This window comes from Notamacropus eugenii, chromosome 1 (assembly GCF_028372415.1).
Source record: "Notamacropus eugenii isolate mMacEug1 chromosome 1, mMacEug1.pri_v2, whole genome shotgun sequence".
Taxonomy (NCBI): domain Eukaryota; kingdom Metazoa; phylum Chordata; class Mammalia; order Diprotodontia; family Macropodidae; genus Notamacropus; species Notamacropus eugenii.
This window is the reverse complement of record NC_092872.1, coordinates 205582465-205597073: the sequence shown is the minus strand read 5'-3', so window position 1 is coordinate 205597073 and position 14609 is coordinate 205582465. Positions and strand designations below refer to the sequence as shown.

Below are 14609 nucleotides of genomic sequence, written 5' to 3'. Positions count from 1 at the left end.
AGTGATTAAATAGTGCCAGGAATTATATAAATGCTTGTGGAAGGGATGACTCATAAAATGTAAGCATCTGGGATTGGGGGATAGCTTCCAGATGGATCATAGGACCATAGGTGTAAAGCTGAAATGGTCCTCAAGGGTTATATAGTCTAACCTCCTCACTTTAGCCTTGGGATTTGGGGAGATGGAATGATTTACCCAAGTTGATGCAGGTAGCATCAGAGGCAGCTTGGGTAGCTCCCAAAAGTAGTTACTGTGGACATACACCCTATTGCTGTTGCTGTATTTGTCCTTTGAGAAAAGGACCATGACATCAAGATGATGACATGACTTGCAGTTGACTTGGATTTGAGTGAGGGAGGGCTGTGCAAGGTCACCAACCTCACTTTCTTCTCCTGAGCCATCTGGGTCCAGTGGCCTGATACTCATCAGGACAACTGGAGATGGCCCAGGAAGCAATGTGAGACCCTGTCTCTTTCAGGCTAAGGTCTTATGGCATTCTCACTTTGAGTGAGATACACCCATTCAATGAATAGGCTTCTTTAAGTAGTTACTCAAGGGATGGCCTTGAGTAAATAAATAAAATAAAGTAAAGAAAAAGTAAAATAAAAATAAAGAAAAAAATAAAAAAGAAAGAAATCAAACTGGGAGGGGAAGACCCGTGGGGTTCTGGGTAAAAGGGAAACAATTACTATTTAGTAATTACATTCACTTCTTGCTAGATGGGTAGGGATTTGCTGTCCAGTCTATGAGCTCCAGAGTGAATTGGTTTTAAGGCTTGATCTTTGAGCAAGAAATGTAGCCAGTATACCCAAAGGAAAAAAGGCAGCTATTGTAGGTGCCTTTAAAGGGGTGGGGTGGGGTAGTTTTCTATGTGATCTAGTAGAAAGAGCCCTAGGATGACTGACAAAAAACAAATCAGCTTCTTTGGGCATCAGTTTTCCCAAGCGTAAAAGGGACTGGATTATCCTATCCCTAAAGACCCTAACAGCCATTAAAGGAAAGGAATACGCATTTATTAAGAACCTACTGTGTACCAATGCTTTACAGTCTTCATAACAACCCTAGGAAGTAGGTGCTAGTACTATTATCTCCGTTTTACAGTTGAGGAAACTGAGACCACCAAAGGTTAAGTAAGTGCCTTGCCCAGGGTCACATTGCTAGTAGGTGTCTAATGGCAGATTTAAATTTAAGTTTTCCTGACTCCCAGTCCAGCTTTGTTCTCCACCATATTCAGCTGCCACGAACCTATAGATTGGATTGTTATGGTTAGTGAATCTGATCCCTGGGAATGTGTGCAAAATCCAACTGGCAAGGTCTGAATCTGTGAAGGAGAAATGACCTGAGTGAAAAATAATTCCCACCCAGCAGTGATTTCATTATATTCCTCTCTAGGGACACACCCACCTATTTCACTGGTCCCTTATTCTAGGCTGGAACATCTAATAAGATCTAATATCCACTAGGAAAGGGGCCCAGATTTGTTTCATGGAGGTGGGTGGGGAGTAGAGCCTTGGTTTTCATAGGCAACTAATTCTTTAGAGAGCTTTTTTCTAGCAGCAGCCTGGGTTTTTTACCATTTGTGGCATTTTGCCTGCTCAGTTCTGATAACTTTTATGGGGCTTTTAGAATACATGTGATTTTGCTGGAGATTAGAAATATTCTTCTGGGAATAACTGTTGTGTAGGAAGGAAATGGCCCTTTAGTGAGGACTAGTGCAGCTTCTTTTGGCTTAAATAGAGTGTATAAGATTAAAATCCTCATACCTTCAAGGCCCTTGACTACATAGATATATAGGTGTGAATTCCGATTTTTTTTCTGTCAAGTTCTAGAAATAGCAAATTAAGTATATTTCACTAGTGTAAGGGTGCTGCTGAGTAGTTCATTTGTCTTTCAAAAATCATATCTGGAAACTTTTCCCCCCTTTGAGGAGGACTTGACCATATTTATATGTGAACATGATAAAGTACTTCCAATCCTCTAGTCTTAATCATTAACTAAAATCTTTTAACTGTTATCTCACTTCTTAAAACCCAGCCTTATGAGCCAGTTCTTAGTAATGTCTTCATTGGTGGAGTATGGTACTCAAGTGAGAAATTTTAAAGTTCTGTCTGGGAAAGACTCAACATGGAAACTGTGGGTCATTAGACTCCTAACTGCTCACTTAGCAGTAAAGTGAGGCCTAAGTGGTTAATGGCACTATTTAGAAAATTTTAAGAGTCTGAAAGGAAAATGCATTGGTTTGGCTTCTCTTCAGGTGGATGCTTTGTCCAATTTAATGTGACAAATTTTGTTCTAATGGTAAGGACTAAAAGATTTACTTTACTTTGCCTCATCATGGATGTCTATGGAAAATTGCAGGTATATGTGGATTTTTTTCTGCTTTCCATCTCAAAGGGGTTAGCATTTTTTTGTTTTTACTGTATTCTTTTTTTGTGTGTGTCAGTCTAGTGAAACTGATGGACTCCTCCACAAAATGTATTTTTTGAAGTCAAAGGAAATGCTAAATTTCAGTTAGATGTTAGTGAAAATAAGGAAATATATCTCCCCCATATAAGCTCATGGACCTACTTAAATCTATTCATAAACCCTTTGTAGGCCAGTTAGTCCCAATTTAAGAACTCTGGATATAGGGCACTCTACAAGGGGTCAAGAAGACTCGGATTTCAATCCTGTTTTAGACAGTAGCTGTGTGTCCCTGGGCAAGTAAGCCACTTATCCTTTCTGTCTCAGTTTCCTCATATGTAAAATGAGAAGATTGAATTTGTTGACTTCTTAGCTCTAAATCTAAGATATTATGATTTCTTTCCTGGAAGAGAAGAGAAAGAAGTCAAGACCCATCACCCTCATCAGAGCTAATTTTTAAACAAGATTGCTTCTAAATCAATGAAACAACTCAGAATGTGGAATATCTTGATTCAAGGGATTGTCAGTTTTCTCTTGTTCTGACTGATAGGTATTTGCTTATGCTGCACTATGAACTGAGGCAGCAAAGATGTATAGAATATTTCTGCCCCAATGGGAGGGAAGCATCTGCCTCTTTTCCACAGCTCCAGCTTGTGCTCCAAAAGGGCTGCAACTGAGTATTTAGAGGGGCTTTCTTCACAGTAACCCTATGAAGCCCTCCCTCACTCAAAACAAAGTCAAGTGCAAGTCACATCATTATTTCTCTGATGGCATGCTCTTCTTTGGCAACAAAGGATGAACAAGCACATGAAGTAGATAAGGCTTGCATTGTTATCTCATTTTACAGATGAAAGAAGTTCCATTTGCCCCAGGTCACATTGCCGGTTCCAGTAGAACTAGGATTCATGGGGCCTTTGAGCAGATGGTTGTTAGACTCATAATCTAGTTTATGTGGTAGTACTATAGAAATAGATTCACTGATACTGATCCTGGACTTTAGATATATAGCTGATTCTGTATTTTTAATCGTTGCAGAACATCTAACTGTGGAAAGGAATAACAGTTATTTTAGAAGCCAGTTGACCAGGGGACTGCTAATTGTTTGTCAGGCCCCAGTAGAATTGTGATAAGAAACAAAAAAAAAAAATTAATAACAAACTACAGACAGAATGATAAAAAGGTAATATACATATAATTTTATGTATATTGTATAATTTTTAAAACTTTATGATTTTTAAAACGCTTAAATCTCCATTATCTTTGAATATCATAGTTTCTCTGTAAGCAGCACAGTTTTTATTATCTCATTTTTCAGAAAAGGAAATTGAGACATAGGGCCAGTAAGTGAGAGTCAACTTCCCATTTGTTATATTGAACAATTACTTCAATAGTGAGACAAAAGGAATGTTATGGAGTCTGGGAATGCAAGGGTATTTTTTGTAGCCAAAGTTTAAGACTAGCTAGGAATACAATTTTCTGAAAGCTTTTAAAGTTGGTGCCAATCTGCTACTGGCATTCTTTTAATGTATGAGGATCAGTCAGTCAGCTAGCGTTATTAAGGTTTACTGTGTACAAGGTACTGCTAAGCACTAGAGTTACAGAGAGGCAAACACTCTCCTTGTCCTCCAAGAGGTCACATCTTAATGAGAAAGACAACATGTAAATAACTGGGCACAGACAAGACATATATGGAGTTGATTACATGGTAATGTCAGAGGGAAAGGCCCTTGCTTTTGGAGGGCTCAGAGAAGTCTTCTGCAGAAAGGGGGATTGGAATTGCATCTTGAAGGAAGCCAGGGATACTGGAAGTACAGGTGAGGAGGCAGAGAATTCCAGGCATGGGGTATGATGGGAAAGTGGGGGTGGGGAGAGAACAAACATTCTGAGTACCTACTGGGTGCCAAATATGGTGCCAAGCAGTTTAGAAATATCTCATTGGATTCTCTCAATAACCTGGGAGGGAGGTACAGGAAGTGCAAAGACAGAAACAAGTGAACCAGAGGCTACCTTCAAGCTTACATTCAACTGGGACCAGGATCTTGGATCTCCTGACAGGTAGGTCAGTTCAGTGCTCTTTCTGTTACAACAGTACCAAGTTACTTGGTTCCCTGTTCTGCTCCATCCTCATTCCCTTAGAGATTTTGTTGTTCATCAGTTGTTTTAGTTGTTTCCAACTCTGTGTGACCTTTTCTGGGGTTTTTTTGGCAAAGATACTAGAGTGATTTGCCATTTCCTTCTCCAGCTCATTTTATAGATGAGGAAACTGAGGCAAACAGGGTAAAGTGACTTACCCAGGGTCACACAGCTAGTAAATGTCTGAGGCCAGATTTGAACTCGTCTTCCTAATTCTGGGCACAGCTCTCTTTCTATTGTACCACCTAATACCTCCCCTTAGAAATTATTCAAGTTAATTTTTAAATTTTAATTATTCAAGTTATTTTTATTTTAAGTGGGGAAATCAAAGCTAGAAATGTTAAGTGCCTTGTTCAAGCTCACTGTTAGTTGAGCATGTTGAGTTGGTTTTTCCCCAGCTTGACATTTTATATTTTAGGAAACTGAGGCAGACAGCAGTTAAATAACTTGCACAGGGTTACACATCTTGTAAGTGACTGAGGCAGGATTTACATGTCTTCCTAACTCCAGACTTAGTGCCCTGTGCCACTGAACTACCTCAAGACAGGAGATGATGGAATGCCTTTTTTAAGGAACATCTTGTGGACCTCTGTGACTAGTTGGTAGAATGTGTGGAGGTGGAGAGCAAATATTAAGAGGACTTAAGTGGTTAGGTTTTTAAAAGCATCTCATGTAAAAAGGATTTTATATTTGATCTGAGAAGTAATAGGGAGTCATTGGAATTTATTGAGTAGGGAGTGGGTGGGTGGGGTGAACATGGTCCAGCCTGTACTTTAGGAAAACTACTTTGGCAGCCTATTAGAGGATGAATTGAAATGGAGAGAGCTCTGGATGAAGTAGGGAAATGAATTGGAATGCTGTAAGGACAGTCTAGGCAAAAGCTGATAAGCACCTAAACTTAGAATGATGGCAGTGAAAGAGGAGAGAAGGAGATAGAAGCACACGAGGGATGTGCCAGTAGAAATGATAAAATCTGGTGACAGATTCGATGTGTGAGGTCAGTGAGGGCATATTTTCTGTTGAAGAAGATCTGACAGACTTGATTTCCTTGCACTTAATTAATAGCAATTAACTTAGTCCTCGTATTTTAGGCTTCTTTTGAACCATGAACCTCTCTAGAGCAAAATAAGGATCCAGAAAAAAAATGTGGCCTGAGGTGCCCTTTACTCTGTAGAAAGTTCCTGGGAGAAGGAGAACCCACAAAAATATCATTTGCTCCTGACCCCTTTTGGGAAATCACATTTGATAAAGTGGGAATTGAGCCATGGAGAAGATTACCATATAAATCTACTAAAAATACTCGTTAACTCCTTCCCAGATTCTGAAATCTAGGAATCTAGGGTTTTACAGGAAACCAAGTTCTCACCACAAGGCATGTTAAAGAAAAGGATTTGTGCTTCTCTGAGAATTATTTCATTCTTTCCCTCAAGCCTCGTAACAGCTTTCTGAGGTCAAGACTGTGGGGTCATAATTGTTCCCGTTGTACAAATGAGAAAATCGAGGTTCCATAAGTGAGCCCCATGATTTTGGAACTAGCATACTTGAGCTAGTCAATATCAAAGGTAGAATTTGAACCCAAGTCTTTTCCTGATTTCTATACCATTCTTTACTTTGGGCCTCTTATGAATGAACTTGGCTGTGTCTTGTCAAATGTTGCATACTGGTAGAATTCAGTTCAAATGAACCATTTATTAAACTCTATTTTGTAGCAGGTGCTGGGGATACAAAGATAAAAGTGAAAACTACCTAGTTCCAAGCTGACATTCTACTGGGACTGTAATCTGGGATTTCCTTGACAGTTGGTGCTCTCTCTATTATAGTGAAATTTCTTGGTTCACTAGTCCTACCTCATGCCTCTTCCCCTTAGAGATTATCTGAGTCAAATACCTCATTTTATAAGTGGGGAAAGAAATCAAAGATGGAAACCTTAAATTTCTTGCCCAAGGTCGCTGTTAGTTGGGCATGTTGAGTTGTTTCTCCCCCTCTTTTCATGGATTTCTGCTGATCTACTGGTAATATTTGTACTTTCTTGCCTTATCATCCTTACTACTAGGGGCAAATAAAGATTATTGTCTGACTGCCATGCTCTGCAAACTACCATTGTCCTCACGCTACCCAGTCAAAGCAGGTGAAAATATTTAAAACTTTTTTTTTTAACTAGAGGAAGACAAGAAGCTGTGAAAAAATTACATCTTGGAAAGCATTTTGATATCCCCTCTGCCCATCAATAGAGAAGTCTAATTGCTCAAAAACCTATTAGCTCAATATTCTACTTCAATTTTAGGGTTGCAAGAAATTCTATGAATTAGAGACATGTCTTGAAGTAAGTTCCTACATTTAAAAATACAGATACTTTGAGATGGTTAAAAAGAATATCATTAGAATAGATCAATTTGATCAATTTCCTTTTTGGCTAATTAACACAGATCTCTGAACATTTGTGCTAAATAATGAGAGCTATAACTGGTAGACCCAGGGAGGTTGTGACTTGCCTAACATGACAAAGGTAGACCTTGGATTTAAAACCAGGATCTCAGACTGTAAATACAATTCTTTTCATGACTAGCACAGTGTTCTTCCCCTCACTGATACCAACCCCCAAAACAAAGCAGAGATCACAGGGATTATCTAAGGAAATATTGGACCAAATTTTCCTACATTGTCCTTCATTTCTGTTTGTTTCTGAGGTAGTTTTCCACTTAGGTACATGATCCTTCTTTTTATTTGGGATAGTGAGCCTGGCAATGTCCATGAACTTCTCAGATTATTTCTTTAAATTCTTGGAACAAGATGCATAGGATTACAAAGGAAATCAACTCTACTGAAATACAGTTATCGAGAAACAAATTCATGCATCCCAGGCTAAGCACCTCTGACTCTGAGAAAGAAGGTGACAGAAACATAAGGCTGCCAGCAATGTGCCTGGATAGCTAGTCCAACCTGTCTGAGAAAGAATTCCCTCCATACCCTATCTGTGAAGGGAGTATCTATCTGGTCTTTGCTCTAAGACCTTTGATGAGGGGGAGCCTACTCCCTCCTCTGAGAGACAACTCATTCCAACCATATCTCTTGTTGTTACAGGATTTTTCTTTCCTTCGAGTCTCAATTTGCCTCTTGGCACCTTCCACCCACTGTTCCAATTTCTGCCCCCTGGGCCAAAGAGTTCCTCTACTTGACATCTCTCCAAATACTTTAAGATGCAGATCATATCCCCAAGACCTGTAGCCTCTCTGAGTTTCAGTTTATTTCTCATTAAATGAGAATAACCCAAGTTGTACTATGTGATTGAACTGTTGTATAGATCAAATGAGCTTTTACTAATGATGAAGAACTCTGCATGTTGGTTATTATTAATTCTGTCCTGGGCTGTGATTTCATTGTTACAGGGAACTCCCTATGAGAGTACTCACAGAACTTTGTACTTGTATCCCTCCTTCTGAGCACAGTGCTTGGCACATAGTAGGTGCTTAATAAATACTTGTTGATTGAACCAAGGCAGATCACTGAGCAACTACTCTGCAGTTTAGTCTTAGAAAGTGTTAAGTTGCTTGTCTCAGGTCTCATATCAGAAGCAGGGTTCAACGCTAGGACTCACTCTCTATCCATTCTTATTATTATGTTGGTTAGGATACAATTTAATGAGTATGGGATTGGTCAAATAAGTAAGATTTGCACTCTGCCTTCATGGAAATATAAACCAAAGAGCAAGCTGAAACCAGAAGAAATCGTAGAAAAGCATACTTGGTTATGATTTCTTGCCTCCATTAAAAGACACATCTGTAGTTTGGAAATTTTATTTGGAGACCCATAATTGTAGGGTGACTTGAATTTAAAACTTACAGGATTTTGAACTGGAAGGGACCTCAAAGGTCATCCAGTCTAACCCCCTTGTAATACAGGGTTATCTACCCCAATCTCTTCATTTTTCTGATGAAGTATCTGAGGTGCACGGAGATGAATTGACTTGTGTATGATCACACAGGTATTACGTAAAGGAGCAGTGATTCATACCAACATCTCATGATTACTGATCCAGGTTTCTTCCTACCATAACCTATTGCCTTTTGATGACGTCTTTTAATACAAGCTCATTCGCAATGGTTGGAACTCATCACAATTTAGTCACACTAATATCTGAACAGCTTCAAGAGCTCTTGGTGCCCCAGCTCTGCCACTTGGCTACTGGTGTGATTTAGGTGGGTTATTTATTATTTAACCTCTTTGCCTTCAATTTCCTCAGCTATAAAATGACTCAATGACCTGATGTCCCCTCTAGTTCTAATAAATGATCCTCCAATCCTCCATTCACATTGGAAGGGACCCTAGAAGCTCAACACAATGACAAGATCCTCCATTTCATGAGCTGACAGAAATACTTAAGCTTTTGCAGCACATATATAGGCCCCTATGGAGGGACTGCACAGCTGCAATGTATTAACCTCTTAAGCTTAATTTGAGAAGTTCTCTGCTGTCCTTTCATTTTTCTTTGTGGTGAATGGTTAGGAGCCCCACCAGCTGCAGCTGAAAGCAACCTGACCACATATTTTGATACAGTCAGACCATAAAACATTATTACCAAGGCAAAGGGATAGGATCTTCCTACAGTACCCCCTCTCACAAATCCTATGCTGCCATTTTGAGGCTTAATTTCCTCTTACATATAAATTTAAATAAATATCAGTTAATATTTATTTGATGCTGATGTCCCCTGGATAAAGTGGTTATAGAAAGGATTGGGGCCACAAGGAGACTCAGTGGATAGAGTGCTGGGCCTGGAGTCAGGAAGACTCATCTTGTTGGGTTCAAATCTGGCCTCAAATACTTATTAACTGTGACTCTGGACAAGTCACAACTCTGTTTGCCGTAATTCCCTCAATTGTGAAAAGGAAATGGCAAACCACACTCGTATCTTTGTCAAGAAAAGCCCCAAATGGATCACAAATTGTTGAAAATGACTAATGCAACACCAAAAATAGTAAGGGTAGGCAGAGAATACAGAGTATAAGAAATAGGGATGCAAGTCTTGCCTCCGACACTAGCTGTGTGACTCTGGGAAAGTAATTTCATCACTCCCAGTCTCCATTTCTTTGTCTGTAAAATGAAGAAATCAGATTCCTTGCCCCCTAAGTTCTTCTTCAGCTCTAAATCTGTGATCTTATGATTTACCCTTGACTATCCCATCTTTGTCCAGCAAAAGCCCCATCACACTAGGCTTCGACTTCTCTGAGAGTCTAAATTTTGGTCTTTCCAAATTATTTTTTCACTCAGAGAATCATTTCATTCCATGAACATTAGGTCAAAGGTCACAAACCCATAAACCTGACAACTGGGACATTTTGCTTTTTTGTTTGTTTGCTTGCTTTTCTTTTTGTAAAGTTTCTTTGTTTCCCAGGAGTATTTAAAATGCTGCTTGTGTTGTAGCTGAAATATGGAATTAAGGTGAATTGAATTCAGTTTTCCCCTTGTTTGGAGTGGTATGGGATATTAACGAGTGATGCTAAATTATAGAGAGGGATATGTAACTACAAGAGCAAAATATAGCACAATACATACAATCACCTCAGCTATCGTCTCTATGAAAAGAGGAGAATATTAAAAAAGGCATGATCCAAAGTGATTGATGTTTAGCTTTGGAAGGTAGCCAGGGAGAATGTAGCAGCATTGCCAGTACTCCATGCCCAGCCTAGGCACCTCCTCTCTGGCTGTACTCTCTTGGTGTATGTCTAGGGATAGAGTCGGCTGCTGCACCCCGTACTGATTAACTGAGGTGTTGATATTTATGCTTCTTACTTGTATTGAACATTTTATAGTCTGTCATGCGAATAGGTCTTAGTTTAAAAATCCTTGTTAATGGTGGCTGTCAAGATGTTTTATAGCTAGGTTGTGCTGAGGCAATCGATATTAAGGCGGAATTTAAGAGCATGGTGATTCCTTTCAAAAGTGGCTTTGAAAAAATTAAAATGAAATTTTGTTTGAGGGATGTTAGCAATCCTGTTTTAAGAATTTAAGGAGGAAGGAGGAGCCTCCCATAATCAGTAGTCACTGGAGGTAGCTGAACAATTTATTAACGATAACATTACAGCAAAGCTTTTTGAATAAAAAGAGGATGGAATAATTGAACACTGGCTTAGAGGAGACAGCATAGAACAATGTCTGGGACAGATGTCATGCATTAAACCCTTGATCAGCATATGAAACAGAGGAAATCCTGAGTCATAGGTCATATATAAGTAGTCCACACTATCTGGTGAGGGTCTAGTCCTCACTAGTTCTTTAGAATTAAAATAGCTGCTCAGACAACTCAGACCTTGAGACTATCTTTGCCTAAAGTAGCCAGATCACTGAAATAAATGTGTGAGTTATTTAACTGGATAATTGTCTCAGTTCATGATTTTATCTTAAATAAAAATAATCTGCTTTTAACTATATTCTAAAGTTCTTTTCCCTCTGGAATCATGTCAGTGATAGCTTGTTGATACAGTACAATGAGTACTGAACTTGAAGTTAGAAAGTCCTGAGTTCAAATTCTCCTTTAGATATTTAGTAGCTATGGGAGCCTGGATAAGTCACTTCTCCTCTCTCAGGTCTAGCATCCTCATTTGCAAAATGGAGATAATAAGAGTATTTACCTCATGAAGTTGTGTAGCTCAGAAGAGATGAAGTATATAAAGTTCTTTGAACCTTTAAAGTGCAATAGCTAGCTGCTGATGGTCTCAGTTTTAAGCTATATAGTAAATAGTCCAATATGCAAAATATTCCAATTGTTATGTTTTTCAAAATTAAAACACTGAAATCTCATTTAATGAAATTTTTTCTTTCCGCCACTAGTTAGGTAAATTATTTCTGGGCTTTTAGATTCGTCCAATGGCATGTGAACATGCTTTCTCTTATAATAAACGCACCTGGAAAACCTAATATAATTAATAAAACAAAAGAAGTAATACCATTTTACATTTGAATGGTGCTTTTATGTTTTCCAAAATTCTTTCGTCTGTTAGTTCATTTTATCCTCACTAATAACTTTGGGAGTTGTGTGTATAAGGTGGATATTTTTAGTCACTTCATGACTTTTGTTCTGTTTTCTTGTTTTTTATCTGTAAAAGTAGGGGGCTTAGAGCAGATGATCTGAAATTTGTCTTCCATATTTAAATCATAGAATCCTATGATTTCTAGTCTGTTTGATGAGGAAACTGAGGTACAGAGCTAGTAAATGGCTTGCCCACTTTCATGTATAGTGTCATATCCAGAAATAAATCCTAGGTCTAATTCTGCTTTCATCATATTCCTTCCTCCATTACATAGTTTTCATATTTTATATGGGGCAGCTAGGTGGTATAGTGGATAGAACATCTGGCCTGAAGTCAGAAAGAATCATCTTCCTGGCTCCAAATCTGACTTCAGATGCTCACTAGCTTTGTGACCTTGGCAAGTCTCTTAAGCCTGTTTAGTTCAGTTTCTCATCTATAAAATAAGCTGAAGAAGGAAATGGCAAGCCTATTCAGTATTTTTTCTAAGAAAACCCCAAAGGGGATCATGAAGAGTCATACATGACTGAACAACAAAAACAAATATTTTATTCAGACATGTACAGATATGGAGAGGCAATGTGGCATATCAGGTAAACCTGCATCCAAGTCCTTTCTCTGACAAGTGTCTTTGTGATAATGGTTAAATCACTAACATCTTAGTTCTTCAGGTGAGTCTCTGAGACTATAAATTATGGGTCAGGTTCCCATCTGTATCAATGGACTACATTTCCACAATGAGAATTTTTCACGCCAAGGAAATTTTAACTCTTACTTTTTATGTTGGTGATCCTCCAACGCGCAGATCTACTTTTGGTCTCTTTCTATGAGTGTCATCTTTTTGTCTCGTGTTTGGTCACATGTCTCAAACCTAACATCTCTCCTTCTCAAATCTTTAAAATTTTTGAATTATGATCATTAGTAGATCACATCAATGTAGACCGTACACAGTTATCTCATTTGGTCCTCACAACTTTGTGTTACCATTTTATAGATGAGAAAACTGAGATTCAGGGAAATCAGGTTCAAGGTCACACAGCAAATTAGTGACAGAATTTTGACTCTGGGGGAGTAATTTTTTTTTTTGCTGTACTTTGTATTCTCCAAATGATTACAATAATTTAAAAATTCATTCAAAAATATTAATTGGATGAATAATTCTAATCAATCCAAATGTCCTGAAAGAAGCTAATGACTGAGTTAAAAAAAGTGTGGAAAATATAGTAGAAAATGTGTGAATAGCAGCTTCTGAAAAATGTTATTAATATTCTGGTTCTAACCCCCATGAAATGTAAATTTATAGAGATTTGAAATTATGTTAGTTTTGGAACATTAACACACTCAAGTCTAAAGTGCATGCTTTGGATCCTCCAGCTTTTTTTGCATCATTACATTCTGTGTTCATGAACCGTTGTGGCCAGTACATCAGTTAAGTTCAGCGTTTATTTGGAAAATACTTTCAGATAGTCTAGCTAGAAACCTCCCGTTTAGTAAATGGTCAATTTATAGCAGGAAACTGAAAAAAGGAAATGAACTAAAAAATATGAGATACATTAAACTCTGTTGTCCATCAAGGTCTTATATCTTCTTAGACCTTGATTTGACTTACTGTAAAATCAGAGAATTACCCTTATTTTGGTATAGACAGACCATTATCTCTTATAAAATTGGTCTGCTTTTTGACTTCATCTCTTTGTAAAATAGTAGCTTCTCAGATAGAGCTCTAAAATCCTCTCCTCCCTCCCCCATACTTTCCCAAACCTTTACTTATTCTTTTGAAATCTAGATAGAGAATGCTGCTATCCTATGGGTAGGTATCACTGGGGATAACCAACTCTTCTATTTCTTGTTCACAATTTATTTTTAATCAGGATTTTACCATCACCAAGAGAGTGTGAACATTTTTGAAAACCTTAGTCAACCATATTGTATCTTATTTTTCCATCAAGATGTGAATCATAGAACTCTGGTATCTTTGCAAGAAAACCCCCAAAGGGGTCACAAAGTGTTGGACATGACTGAAAAATGACAAAGCAACAAACAACACTTTATTTAGTCTTTCTCCTACTGGATGATACTCATATTAGAAGCAGTATTTGTTTTCCTTGTCTATAAACTACTTCATCATCAAAATAAATGGAAAAAAATGTGCCTTAAATCATGATTTACTCTATAATAACAGTTTTGTTACCACCCACTTTTTCTCCTTTCTGCTATTCCCAATCTATATGATTCTAGTATTTAGAGTTGAAATGGATCTTAGAAATCATAGATTTATAGATTTCAATTTGGAAAGAGACCTTAGCTGTCACGTAGTCTAATTACTTCCTCATTTTACAGATGAGGAAACTGAGACCCAGAACAGAAATGACTTCCTAAGGTCAGCTAACTAGAAAGTGATATAACTGGGACTCAAATAAATGTCATCTGACATATGCTTTCTAAAATGACCATATTTTCCATCCCACTACCTCATTTTTCAAAGGAGAATCTATGGCCCAGAAAGGGTAAAGAGTTTGCCCAAAGTCACTCAGCTAGCAAATGGTAGAGCAGGAATTTGAACTACTTTCCATAGAGATGATCCTGAATTTTATAATGCCACTTACCTTACTATAGCTCTAAGAATCTAGTCTGATTCCTCTGATCTATTTTGGGGTACGATTGCATGATATGAAAGTAAGGCTTTTAGATGCCAATCTTCCTTGTGCCCAGTCACACTCAGACCCATAAGACAATGCTGGCATAAGATCCAGTGGAACTTTATGGTGATGGTCATTTAAGATGCTTTTAATTGGATTTCATTCATTTCTGTGGCATTTGCACTACTCTGTGAATTTGTTTTCCCAATTCTTTTCAAATTTAACTAATAAAATGAGAGTTGTAGCATTGAAATTATATACCAGCTTATTTTTATTTCAGATGATTTATTTTCAAAACTAGTTTTGAAAGGAATGTTATGCAGTCATCCATGAGATGCAGCTTAGGGCTATTCATGAAACTGGCTCAAAATAATGCCACCATGTTTTGGTTATGCTGTCTACCCCTACT

The 14609-nt window shown here is 38.0% G+C and overlaps 1 protein-coding gene across 4 annotated transcripts in view; it reads left to right on the top strand.

The window, feature by feature from the left end:
• Nucleotides 1-14609, top strand: part of CHST15 (carbohydrate sulfotransferase 15) — a 123102-nt gene that overhangs the window by 31123 nt on the left and 77370 nt on the right. The gene's annotated exons all lie outside the window — the stretch shown is intronic.